This window comes from Taudactylus pleione, unplaced genomic scaffold (genome assembly GCF_031769625.1).
Source record: "Taudactylus pleione unplaced genomic scaffold, aTauple2 ptg000085l, whole genome shotgun sequence".
NCBI classification, from domain to species: domain Eukaryota; kingdom Metazoa; phylum Chordata; class Amphibia; order Anura; family Myobatrachidae; genus Taudactylus; species Taudactylus pleione.
The window spans coordinates 1,840,932-1,853,294 of NW_028284487.1; the positions used below are offsets into that span (position 1 = coordinate 1,840,932).

General features: G+C 31.2%; 6 non-coding genes across 6 annotated transcripts; all 6 read left to right on the forward strand.

The window, feature by feature from the left end:
* Positions 1–2,060: 2,060 nt before the first annotated feature.
* Positions 2,061–2,133, forward strand: TRNAI-UAU (transfer RNA isoleucine (anticodon UAU)). The gene has a single exon. It is a non-coding gene; the product is annotated as a tRNA-Ile (tRNA).
* Positions 2,134–3,443: 1,310 nt separating this feature from the next.
* TRNAV-UAC (transfer RNA valine (anticodon UAC)) lies at positions 3,444–3,516 on the forward strand. The gene has a single exon. It is a non-coding gene; the product is annotated as a tRNA-Val (tRNA).
* A 1,312-nt stretch (positions 3,517–4,828) lies between these two features.
* TRNAV-UAC (transfer RNA valine (anticodon UAC)) lies at positions 4,829–4,901 on the forward strand. The gene has a single exon. It is a non-coding gene; the product is annotated as a tRNA-Val (tRNA).
* A 2,702-nt stretch (positions 4,902–7,603) lies between these two features.
* On the forward strand, positions 7,604–7,676 carry TRNAV-UAC (transfer RNA valine (anticodon UAC)). Its single transcript has one exon. It is a non-coding gene; the product is annotated as a tRNA-Val (tRNA).
* A 1,311-nt stretch (positions 7,677–8,987) lies between these two features.
* Positions 8,988–9,060, forward strand: TRNAV-UAC (transfer RNA valine (anticodon UAC)). The gene has a single exon. It is a non-coding gene; the product is annotated as a tRNA-Val (tRNA).
* A 2,702-nt stretch (positions 9,061–11,762) lies between these two features.
* Positions 11,763–11,835, forward strand: TRNAV-UAC (transfer RNA valine (anticodon UAC)). The gene has a single exon. It is a non-coding gene; the product is annotated as a tRNA-Val (tRNA).
* The last annotated feature ends 528 nt before the right edge of the window (positions 11,836–12,363 follow it).

Below are 12,363 nucleotides of genomic sequence, written 5' to 3' on the forward strand. Positions count from 1 at the left end.
AACATATGAATTGTAGCATCATTTCTAACTACTGTTTTCCCAACCTTTGAAAAAGATTCCACTCAACCCAGTATCTCCATGTAGCCATTTTTCCCAGTACATCAATTTTCACCTGACAATGCCAGTAACCATCCAATGCTGCAGAGGTGTTGGTGTGATCAAGTTAATACATTAGAAGCTGCAATCATGTTATGTTGTATTATAACATTCACTCTTAGGTCATCTGTTTTCAATGAAAACAGAAATGTCTAATTTTTATCTGCAAGTTTAGCAAAAATGATGATAAAATTAACATTTGGAATGGTAGTATTTTTGTTAATCTACAAGTTTTTTTAAGCAGTATACTTGAATTATGTCATTAAAAGGCATTTTATTTCTACAAAGTCTTACCAAAATATGCAAGCAGCTCTTGATAACAAGGCAAGAAAATACATAGAAAGACATTCTTGTTAAATCTCATGTCAGTAGAATACAAATGTTCAAGTTGCTAGAAATAATGCATATTTTTTTCAAATATAAATATTAATAGCTTGAAAAACTTTTTAAAATGTTTCATTTGAAATATATATATACAGGTGTATTTGACATTGTGCTCATTACTCTTTACTAAGTTTTAACTGAAATTTTTGTTCATGCAAGTTTGACTAACCATGTAAGTACAGCCTCCATCATCGTTTTATAGTGTAGTGGTAATCACATCTGCTTTACACGCAGAAGGTCCTGGGTTCAATCCCCAGTGAATTCAAATTTATTAATCATGACCTATACAAACAGGTATACTATAAGGAAGGCTTTCCTGCTACTGCCCAATGTGAAATATGTTGTTTGTTCATTTACAAACTGTTTCTTCACTGCTAATGAGAATACAATTTATCTTAAAAACATTTAGCCTTCAACCGTAAAAAAACTAACATAATAGAGCAAAAAACTGATTAAAGAACTAAAGAAGTTTCAATTTATTTTGTTATTGTATAATAAATTGGTAACAAAGTGATCATGCACATTTGTGATCACACAAACTTGGCCACCCATCATCCACCCATCTTGGTTTCATAGTGTAAGGGTTATCACATCTGCTTTACTCATGGAAGGTCCTGGGTTCAATCCCTATTGAAACCAGATTTGTCAATACTGAACTTATTCAATCTGGTCCACTTTTAAGAAGCCTTTCCTGCTAATATCCATTGTTAGATGTGTTGTTTGTTCAATTATAAACTCTGTTCTTTCTCTGCTAATGAGAATACATTTTATCCTAAAATCATTTCGCTTTTAACCATAAAAAATATCATAATACAGCAAACAACTGATTAAAGAACTAAAGAAGTTTCAATTTATTTTGTTATTGTAAAAGAGATTGGTAACAAAGTGTCGTTTTTTTCTATTTAAAGCTAACATATGAATTGTAGCATCATTTCTAACTACTGTTTTCCAACCATTGAAAAAGATGCCACTCAACCCAGTATCTCCATGTAGCCATTTTTCCCAGTACTTCAATTTTCAGCTGACAATGCCAGCAACCATCCAATGCTGCAGAGCGTTGGTGTGATCAAGTTAATACATTAGAAGCTGCAATCATATTATGTTGTATTATAACATTCACTCTTAGATCATCTGTTTTCAATGAAAACAGAAATGTCTAATTTTTATCTGCAAGTTTAGCAAAAATGATGATAAATTTAACATTTGGTATGGTAGTATTTTTGTTAATATACAAGTTTTTTTTAAGCAGTATACTTGAATTATTTCATTAAAAGGCATTTTATTTCTACAAAGTCTTACCAAAATATGCAAGCAGCTCTTGATAACAAGGCAAGAAAATAGATAGCAAGACAATCTTGTTAAATCTCATGTCAGTAGAATACAAATGTTCAAGTTGCTAGAAATAATGCATATTTTTTTCAAATATAAATATTATTAGCTTGAAAAACTTTGTAAAATGTACATTTGAAATAGATATATACAGGTTTATTTGACATTGTGCTCATTACTCTTTACTAAGTTTTAACTAAAATTTTTGATCTTGCAAGTTTGACCAACCATGTGAGAACAGCCTCCATCTTGGTTTCATAGTGTGGTGATTATCACATCTGTTTTATATGCAGAAGGTCCTGGGTTCAATCCCCAGTGAAATCATATTTATTAATAATGACTTATACCAACAGGTATACTTTAAGGAAGGCTTTCCTGCTACTGCCCAATGTGAAATATGTTGTTTGTTCACTTACAAACTGTTTCTTCACTGCTAATGAGAATACATTTTATCTTAAAAACATTTAGCTTTCAACCATAAAAAACTATCATAATAGAGCAAACAACTGATTAAAGAACTAAAGAAGTTTCAATTTATTTTGTTATTGTATAATAAATTGGTAACAAAGTGATCATGCACATTTGTGATCACACAAACTTGGCCACCCATCATCCACCCATCTTGGTTTCATAGTGTAAGGGTTATCACATCTGCTTTACTCATGGAAGGTCCTGGGTTCAATCCCTATTGAAACCAAATTTGTCAATACTGAACTTATTCAATCTGGTCCACTTTTAAGAAGCCTTTCCTGCTAATATCCATTGTTAGATGTGTTGTTTGTTCAATTATAAACTCTGTTCTTTCTCGGCTAATGAGAATACATTTTATCCTAAAATCATTTCGCTTTTAACCATAAAAAATATCATAATACAGCAAACAACTGATTAAAGAACTAAAGAAGTTTCAATTTATTTTGTTATTGTAAAAGAGATTGGTAACAGTGTCATTTTTTCTAATTAAAGCTAACATATGAATTGTAGCATCATTTCTAATTACTGTTTTCCCAACCTTTGAAAAAGATGCCACTCAACCCAGTATCTTCATGTAGCCATTTTCCCAGTACTTCAATTTTCACCTGACAATGCCAGTAACCATCCAATGCTGCAGAGGGTTGGTGTGATCAAGTTAATACATTAGAAGCTGCAATCATGTTATGTTGTATTATAACATTCACTCTTAGGTCATCTGTTTTCATTGAAAACAGAAATGTCTAATTTTTATCTGCAAGTTTAGCAAAAATGATGATAAATTTAACATTTGGAATGGTAGTATTTTTGTTAATCTACAAGTTTTTTTAAGCAGTATCCTTGAATTATGTCATTAAAAGGCATTTTATTTCTACAAAGTCTTACCAAAATATGCAAGCAGCTCTTGATAACAAGGCAAGAAAATACATAGCAAGACATTCTTGTTAAATCTCATGTCAGTAGAATACAAATGTTCAAGTTGCTAGAAATAATGCATATTTTTTTCAAATATAAATATTATTAGCTTGAAAAACTTTGTAAAATGTTCATTTGAAATAGATATATACAGGTTTATTGGACATTGTGCTCATTACTTTTTACTAAGTTTTAACTAAAATTTTAGATCTTGCAAGTTTGACCAACCATGTGAGGGCAGCCTCCATCTTGGTTTCATAGTGTAGTGGTTATCACATCTGCTTTACACGCAGAAGGTCCTGGGTTCAATCCCCAGTGAAATCATATTTATTAATAATGACCTATACCAACAGGTATACTTTAAGGAAGGCTTTCCTGCTACTGCCCAATGTGAAATATGTTGTTTGTTCACTTACAAACTGTTTCTTCACTGCTAATAAGAATACATTTTATCTTAAAAACATTTAGCTTTCAACCATAAAAAACTATCATAATAGAGCAAACAGCTGATTGAAGAACTAAAGCAGTTTCAATTTATTTTGTTATTGTATAATAAATTGGTAACAAAGTGATCATGCACATTTGTGATCACACAAACTTGGCCACCCATGTTCCACTCATCTTGGTTTCATAGTGTAAGGGTTATCACATCTGCTACACTCGTGGAAAGTCCTGGGCTCAATCCCCAGTGAAACCAGATTTGTCAATACTGAACTTATTCAATCTGGTCCACTTTTAAGAAGCCTTTCCTGCTAATATCCAATGTTAGATGTGTTGTTTGTTCAATTATAAACTCTGTTCTTACTCTGCTAATGAGAATACATTTTATCCTAAAATCATTTAGCTTTTAACCATAAAAAATATCATAATACAGCAAACAACTGATTAAAGAACTAAAGAAGTTTCAATTTATTTTGTTATTGTAAAAGAGATTGGTAACAGTGTTATTTTTTTCTAATTAAAGCTAACATATGAATTGTAGCATCATTTCTAACTACTGTTTTCCCAACCTTTAAAAAAGATGCCACTCAACCCAGTATCTCCATGTAGCCATTTTCCCAGTACTTCAATTTTCACCTGACAATGCCAGTAATCATCCAATGCTGCAGAGGGTTAGTGTGATCAAGTTAATACATTAGAAGCTGCAATCATGTGATGTTGTATTATAACATTCACTCTTAGGTCATCTGTTTTCAATGAAAACAGAAACATCTAATTTTTATCTGCAAGTTTAGCAAAAATGATGATAAATTTAACATTTGGAATGGTAGTATTTTTGTTAATCTACAAGTTTTTTTTAAGCAGTATACTTGAATTATGTCATTAAAAGGCATTTTATTTCTACAAAGTCTTACCAAAGTATGCAAGCAGCTCTTGATAACAAGGCAAGAAAATACATAGCAAGACAATCTTGTTAAATCTCATGTCAGTAGAATACAAATGTTCAAGTTGCTAGAAATAATGCATATTTTTTTCAAATATAAATATTATTAGCTTGAAAAACTTTGTAAAATGTTCATTTCAAATAGATATATACAGGTTTATTGGACATTGTGCTCATTACTCTTTACTAAGTTTTAACTAAAATTTTTGATCTTGCAAATTTGACCAACCATGTGAGGACAGCCTCCATCTTGGTTTCATAGTGTAGTGGTTATCCCATCTGCTTTACGCGCAGAAGGTCCTGGGTTCAATCCCCAGTGAAATCATGTTTATTAATAATGACTTATACCAACAGGTATACTTTAAGGAAGGCTTTCCTGCTACTGCCCAATGTGAAATATGTTGTTTGTTCACTTACAAACTGTTTCTTCACTGCTAATGAGAATATATTTTATCTTAAAAACATTTAGCTTTCAACCATAAAAAACTATCATAATAGAGCAAACAACTGATTAAAGAACTAAAGAAGTTTCAATTTATATTGTTATTGTATAATAAATTGGTAACAAAGTGATCATGCACACTTGTGATCATACAAACTTTGCCACCCATTGTCTACTCATCCTGGTTTCATAGTGTAAGGGTGATCACATCTGCTTTACTCATGGAAGGTCCTGGGTTCAATCCCCAGGGAAATTAGATTTGACAATACTGAACTCATTCAACTGGTTCACTTTTAAGAAGCCTTTCCTGCTAATATCCAATGTTAGATGTGTTGTTTATTCAATTATAAACTCTGTTCTTTCTCTGCTAATGAGAATACATTTTATCCTAAAATCATTTAGCTTTTAACCATAAAAAATATCATAATACAGCAAACAACTGATTAAAGAACTAAAGAAGTTTCAATTTATTTTGTTATTGTAAAAGAGATTGGTAACAAAGTGTCATTTTTTTCTATTTAAAGCTAACATATGAATTGTAGCATCATTTCTAACTACTGTTTTCCCAACCTTTGAAAAAGATTCCACTCAACCCAGTATCTCCATGTAGCCATTTTTCCCAGTACATCAATTTTCACCTGACAATGCCAGTAACCATCCAATGCTGCAGAGGTGTTGGTGTGATCAAGTTAATACATTAGAAGCTGCAATCATGTTATGTTGTATTATAACATTCACTCTTAGGTCATCTGTTTTCAATGAAAACAGAAATGTCTAATTTTTATCTGCAAGTTTAGCAAAAATGATGATAAAATTAACATTTGGAATGGTAGTATTTTTGTTAATCTACAAGTTTTTTTAAGCAGTATACTTGAATTATGTCATTAAAAGGCATTTTATTTCTACAAAGTCTTACCAAAATATGCAAGCAGCTCTTGATAACAAGGCAAGAAAATACATAGAAAGACATTCTTGTTAAATCTCATGTCAGTAGAATACAAATGTTCAAGTTGCTAGAAATAATGCATATTTTTTTCAAATATAAATATTAATAGCTTGAAAAACTTTTTAAAATGTTTCATTTGAAATAGATATATACAGGTGTATTTGACATTGTGCTCATTACTCTTTACTAAGTTTTAACTGAAATTTTTGTTCATGCAAGTTTGACCAACCATGTAAGTACAGCCTCCATCATCGTTTTATAGTGTAGTGGTAATCACATCTGCTTTACACGCAGAAGGTCCTGGGTTCAATCCCCAGTGAATTCAAATTTATTAATCATGACCTATACAAACAGGTATACTATAAGGAAGGCTTTCCTGCTACTGCCCAATGTGAAATATGTTGTTTGTTCATTTACAAACTGTTTCTTCACTGCTAATGAGAATACAATTTATCTTAAAAACATTTAGCCTTCAACCGTAAAAAAACTAACATAATAGAGCAAAAAACTGATTAAAGAACTAAAGAAGTTTCAATTTATTTTGTTATTGTATAATAAATTGGTAACAAAGTGATCATGCATATTTCTGATCTTACAAACTTGGCCACCCATTGTCCACTCATCTTGGTTTCATAGTGTAAGGGTTGTCACATCTGCTTTACTCATGGAAGGTCCTGCGTTCAATCCCCAGTGAAACCAGATTTGTCAATACTGAACTTATTCAATCTGCTCCACTTTTTAGAAGCCTTTCCTGCTAATATCCAATGTTAGATGTGTTGTTTGTTCAATTATAAACTCTGTTCTTTCTCTGCTAATGAGAATACATTTTATCCTAAAATCATTTAGCTTTTGACCATAAAAAATATCATAATACAGCAAACAACTTATTAAAGAACTAAAGAAGTTTCAATTTATTTTGTTATTGTAAAAGAGATTGGTAATAGTGTCATTTTTTTTCTAATTAAAGCTAACATATGAATTGTAGCATCATTTCTAACTACTGTTTTCCCAACCTTTGAAAAAGATGCCACTCAACCCAGTATCTCCATGTAGCCATTTTCCCAGTACTTCAATTTTCACCTGACAATGCCAGTAACCATCCAATGCTGCAGAGGGTTGGTGTGATCAAGTTAATACATTAGAAGCTGCAATCATGTTATGTTGTATTATAACATTCACTCTTAGGTCATCTGTTTTCAATGAAAACAGAAACATCTAATTTTTATCTGCAAGTTTAGCAAAAATGATGATAAATTTAACATTTGGAATGGTAGTATTTTTGTTAATCTACAAGTTTTTTTTAAGCAGTATACTTGAATTATGTCATTAAAAGGCATTTTATTTCTACAAAGTCTTACCAAAGTATGCAAGCAGCTCTTGATAACAAGGCAAGAAAATACATAGCAAGACAATCTTGTTAAATCTCATGTCAGTAGAATACAAATGTTCAAGTTGCTAGAAATAATGCATATTTTTTTCAAATATAAATATTATTAGCTTGAAAAACTTTGTAAAATGTTCATTTGAAATAGATATATACAGGTTTATTGGACATTGTGCTCATTACTCTTTACTAAGTTTTAACTAAAATTTTTGATCTTGCAAATTTGACCAACCATGTGAGGACAGCCTCCATCTTGGTTTCATAGTGTAGTGGTTATCACATCTGCTTTACACGCAGAAGGTCCTGGGTTCAATCCCCAGTGAAATCATGTTTATTAATAATGACTTATACCAACAGGTATACTTTAAGGAAGGCTTTCCTGCTACTGCCCAATGTGAGATATGTTGTTTGTTCACTTACAAACTGTTTCTTCACTGCTAATGAGAATATATTTTATCTTAAAAACATTTAGCTTTCAACCATAAAAAACTATCATAATAGAGCAAACAACTGATTAAAGAACTAAAGAAGTTTCAATTTATATTGTTATTGTATAATAAATTGGTAACAAAGTGATCATGCACACTTGTGATCATACAAACTTTGCCACCCATTGTCTACTCATCCTGGTTTCATAGTGTAAGGGTGATCACATCTGCTTTACTCATGGAAGGTCCTGGGTTCAATCCCCAGGGAAATTAGATTTGACAATACTGAACTCATTCAACTGGTTCACTTTTAAGAAGCCTTTCCTGCTAATATCCAATGTTAGATGTGTTGTTTATTCAATTATAAACTCTGTTCTTTCTCTGCTAATGAGAATACATTTTATCCTAAAATCATTTAGCTTTTAACCATAAAAAATATCATAATACAGCAAACAACTGATTAAAGAACTAAAGAAGTTTCAATTTATTTTGTTATTGTAAAAGAGATTGGTAACAGTGTTATTTTTTTCTAATTAAAGCTAACATATGAATTGTAGCATCATTTCTAACTACTGTTTTCCCAACCTTTAAAAAAGATGCCACTCAACCCAGTATCTCCATGTAGCCATTTTCCCAGTACTTCAATTTTCACCTGACAATGCCAGTAATCATCCAATGCTGCAGAGGGTTAGTGTGATCAAGTTAATACATTAGAAGCTGCAATCATGTGATGTTGTATTATAACATTCACTCTTAGGTCATCTGTTTTCAATGAAAACAGAAACATCTAATTTTTATCTGCAAGTTTAGCAAAAATGATGATAAATTTAACATTTGGAATGGTAGTATTTTTGTTAATCTACAAGTTTTTTTTAAGCAGTATACTTGAATTATGTCATTAAAAGGCATTTTATTTCTACAAAGTCTTACCAAAGTATGCAAGCAGCTCTTGATAACAAGGCAAGAAAATACATAGCAAGACAATCTTGTTAAATCTCATGTCAGTAGAATACAAATGTTCAAGTTGCTAGAAATAATGCATATTTTTTTCAAATATAAATATTATTAGCTTGAAAAACTTTGTAAAATGTTCATTTGAAATAGATATATACAGGTTTATTGGACATTGTGCTCATTACTCTTTACTAAGTTTTAACTAAAATTTTTGATCTTGCAAATTTGACCAACCATGTGAGGACAGCCTCCATCTTGGTTTCATAGTGTAGTGGTTATCCCATCTGCTTTACGCGCAGAAGGTCCTGGGTTCAATCCCCAGTGAAATCATGTTTATTAATAATGACTTATACCAACAGGTATACTTTAAGGAAGGCTTTCCTGCTACTGCCCAATGTGAAATATGTTGTTTGTTCACTTACAAACTGTTTCTTCACTGCTAATGAGAATATATTTTATCTTAAAAACATTTAGCTTTCAACCATAAAAAACTATCATAATAGAGCAAACAACTGATTAAAGAACTAAAGAAGTTTCAATTTATATTGTTATTGTATAATAAATTGGTAACAAAGTGATCATGCACACTTGTGATCATACAAACTTTGCCACCCATTGTCTACTCATCCTGGTTTCATAGTGTAAGGGTGATCACATCTGCTTTACTCATGGAAGGTCCTGGGTTCAATCCCCAGGGAAATTAGATTTGACAATACTGAACTCATTCAACTGGTTCACTTTTAAGAAGCCTTTCCTGCTAATATCCAATGTTAGATGTGTTGTTTATTCAATTATAAACTCTGTTCTTTCTCTGCTAATGAGAATACATTTTATCCTAAAATCATTTAGCTTTTAACCATAAAAAATATCATAATACAGCAAACAACTGATTAAAGAACTAAAGAAGTTTCAATTTATTTTGTTATTGTAAAAGAGATTGGTAACAAAGTGTCATTTTTTTCTATTTAAAGCTAACATATGAATTGTAGCATCATTTCTAACTACTGTTTTCCCAACCTTTGAAAAAGATTCCACTCAACCCAGTATCTCCATGTAGCCATTTTTCCCAGTACATCAATTTTCACCTGACAATGCCAGTAACCATCCAATGCTGCAGAGGTGTTGGTGTGATCAAGTTAATACATTAGAAGCTGCAATCATGTTATGTTGTATTATAACATTCACTCTTAGGTCATCTGTTTTCAATGAAAACAGAAATGTCTAATTTTTATCTGCAAGTTTAGCAAAAATGATGATAAAATTAACATTTGGAATGGTAGTATTTTTGTTAATCTACAAGTTTTTTTAAGCAGTATACTTGAATTATGTCATTAAAAGGCATTTTATTTCTACAAAGTCTTACCAAAATATGCAAGCAGCTCTTGAAAACAAGGCAAGAAAATACATAGAAAGACATTCTTGTTAAATCTCATGTCAGTAGAATACAAATGTTCAAGTTGCTAGAAATAATGCATATTTTTTTCAAATATAAATATTAATAGCTTGAAAAACTTTTTAAAATGTTTCATTTGAAATAGATATATACAGGTGTATTTGACATTGTGCTCATTACTCTTTACTAAGTTTTAACTGAAATTTTTGTTCATGCAAGTTTGACCAACCATGTAAGTACAGCCTCCATCATCGTTTTATAGTGTAGTGGTAATCACATCTGCTTTACACGCAGAAGGTCCTGGGTTCAATCCCCAGTGAATTCAAATTTATTAATCATGACCTATACAAACAGGTATACTATAAGGAAGGCTTTCCTGCTACTGCCCAATGTGAAATATGTTGTTTGTTCATTTACAAACTGTTTCTTCACTGCTAATGAGAATACAATTTATCTTAAAAACATTTAGCCTTCAACCGTAAAAAAACTAACATAATAGAGCAAAAAACTGATTAAAGAACTAAAGAAGTTTCAATTTATTTTGTTATTGTATAATAAATTGGTAACAAAGTGATCATGCATATTTCTGATCTTACAAACTTGGCCACCCATTGTCCACTCATCTTGGTTTCATAGTGTAAGGGTTGTCACATCTGCTTTACTCATGGAAGGTCCTACGTTCAATCCCCAGTGAAACCAGATTTGTCAATACTGAACTTATTCAATCTGCTCCACTTTTTAGAAGCCTTTCCTGCTAATATCCAATGTTAGATGTGTTGTTTGTTCAATTATAAACTCTGTTCTTTCTCTGCTAATGAGAATACATTTTATCCTAAAATCATTTAGCTTTTGACCATAAAAAATATCATAATACAGCAAACAACTTATTAAAGAACTAAAGAAGTTTCAATTTATTTTGTTATTGTAAAAGAGATTGGTAATAGTGTCATTTTTTTTCTAATTAAAGCTAACATATGAATTGTAGCATCATTTCTAACTACTGTTTTCCCAACCTTTGAAAAAGATGCCACTCAACCCAGTATCTCCATGTAGCCATTTTCCCAGTACTTCAATTTTCACCTGACAATGCCAGTAACCATCCAATGCTGCAGAGGGTTGGTGTGATCAAGTTAATACATTAGAAGCTGCAATCATGTTATGTTGTATTATAACATTCACTCTTAGGTCATCTGTTTTCAATGAAAACAGAAACATCTAATTTTTATCTGCAAGTTTAGCAAAAATGATGATAAATTTAACATTTGGAATGGTAGTATTTTTGTTAATCTACAAGTTTTTTTTAAGCAGTATACTTGAATTATGTCATTAAAAGGCATTTTATTTCTACAAAGTCTTACCAAAGTATGCAAGCAGCTCTTGATAACAAGGCAAGAAAATACATAGCAAGACAATCTTGTTAAATCTCATGTCAGTAGAATACAAATGTTCAAGTTGCTAGAAATAATGCATATTTTTTTCAAATATAAATATTATTAGCTTGAAAAACTTTGTAAAATGTTCATTTGAAATAGATATATACAGATTTATTGGACATTGTGCTCATTACTCTTTACTAAGTTTTAACTAAAATTTTTGATCTTGCAAATTTGACCAACCATGTGAGGACAGCCTCCATCTTGGTTTCATAGTGTAGTGGTTATCACATCTGCTTTACACGCAGAAGGTCCTGGGTTCAATCCCCAGTGAAATCATGTTTATTAATAATGACTTATACCAACAGGTATACTTTAAGGAAGGCTTTCCTGCTACTGCCCAATGTGAGATATGTTGTTTGTTCACTTACAAACTGTTTCTTCACTGCTAATGAGAATATATTTTATCTTAAAAACATTTAGCTTTCAACCATAAAAAACTATCATAATAGAGCAAACAACTGATTAAAGAACTAAAGAAGTTTCAATTTATATTGTTATTGTATAATAAATTGGTAACAAAGTGATCATGCACACTTGTGATCATACAAACTTTGCCACCCATTGTCTACTCATCCTGGTTTCATAGTGTAAGGGTGATCACATCTGCTTTACTCATGGAAGGTCCTGGGTTCAATCCCCAGGGAAATTAGATTTGACAATACTGAACTCATTCAACTGGTTCACTTTTAAGAAGCCTTTCCTGCTAATATCCAATGTTAGATGTGTTGTTTATTCAATTATAAACTCTGTTCTTTCTCTGCTAATGAGAATACATTTTATCCTAAAATCATTTAGCTTTTAACC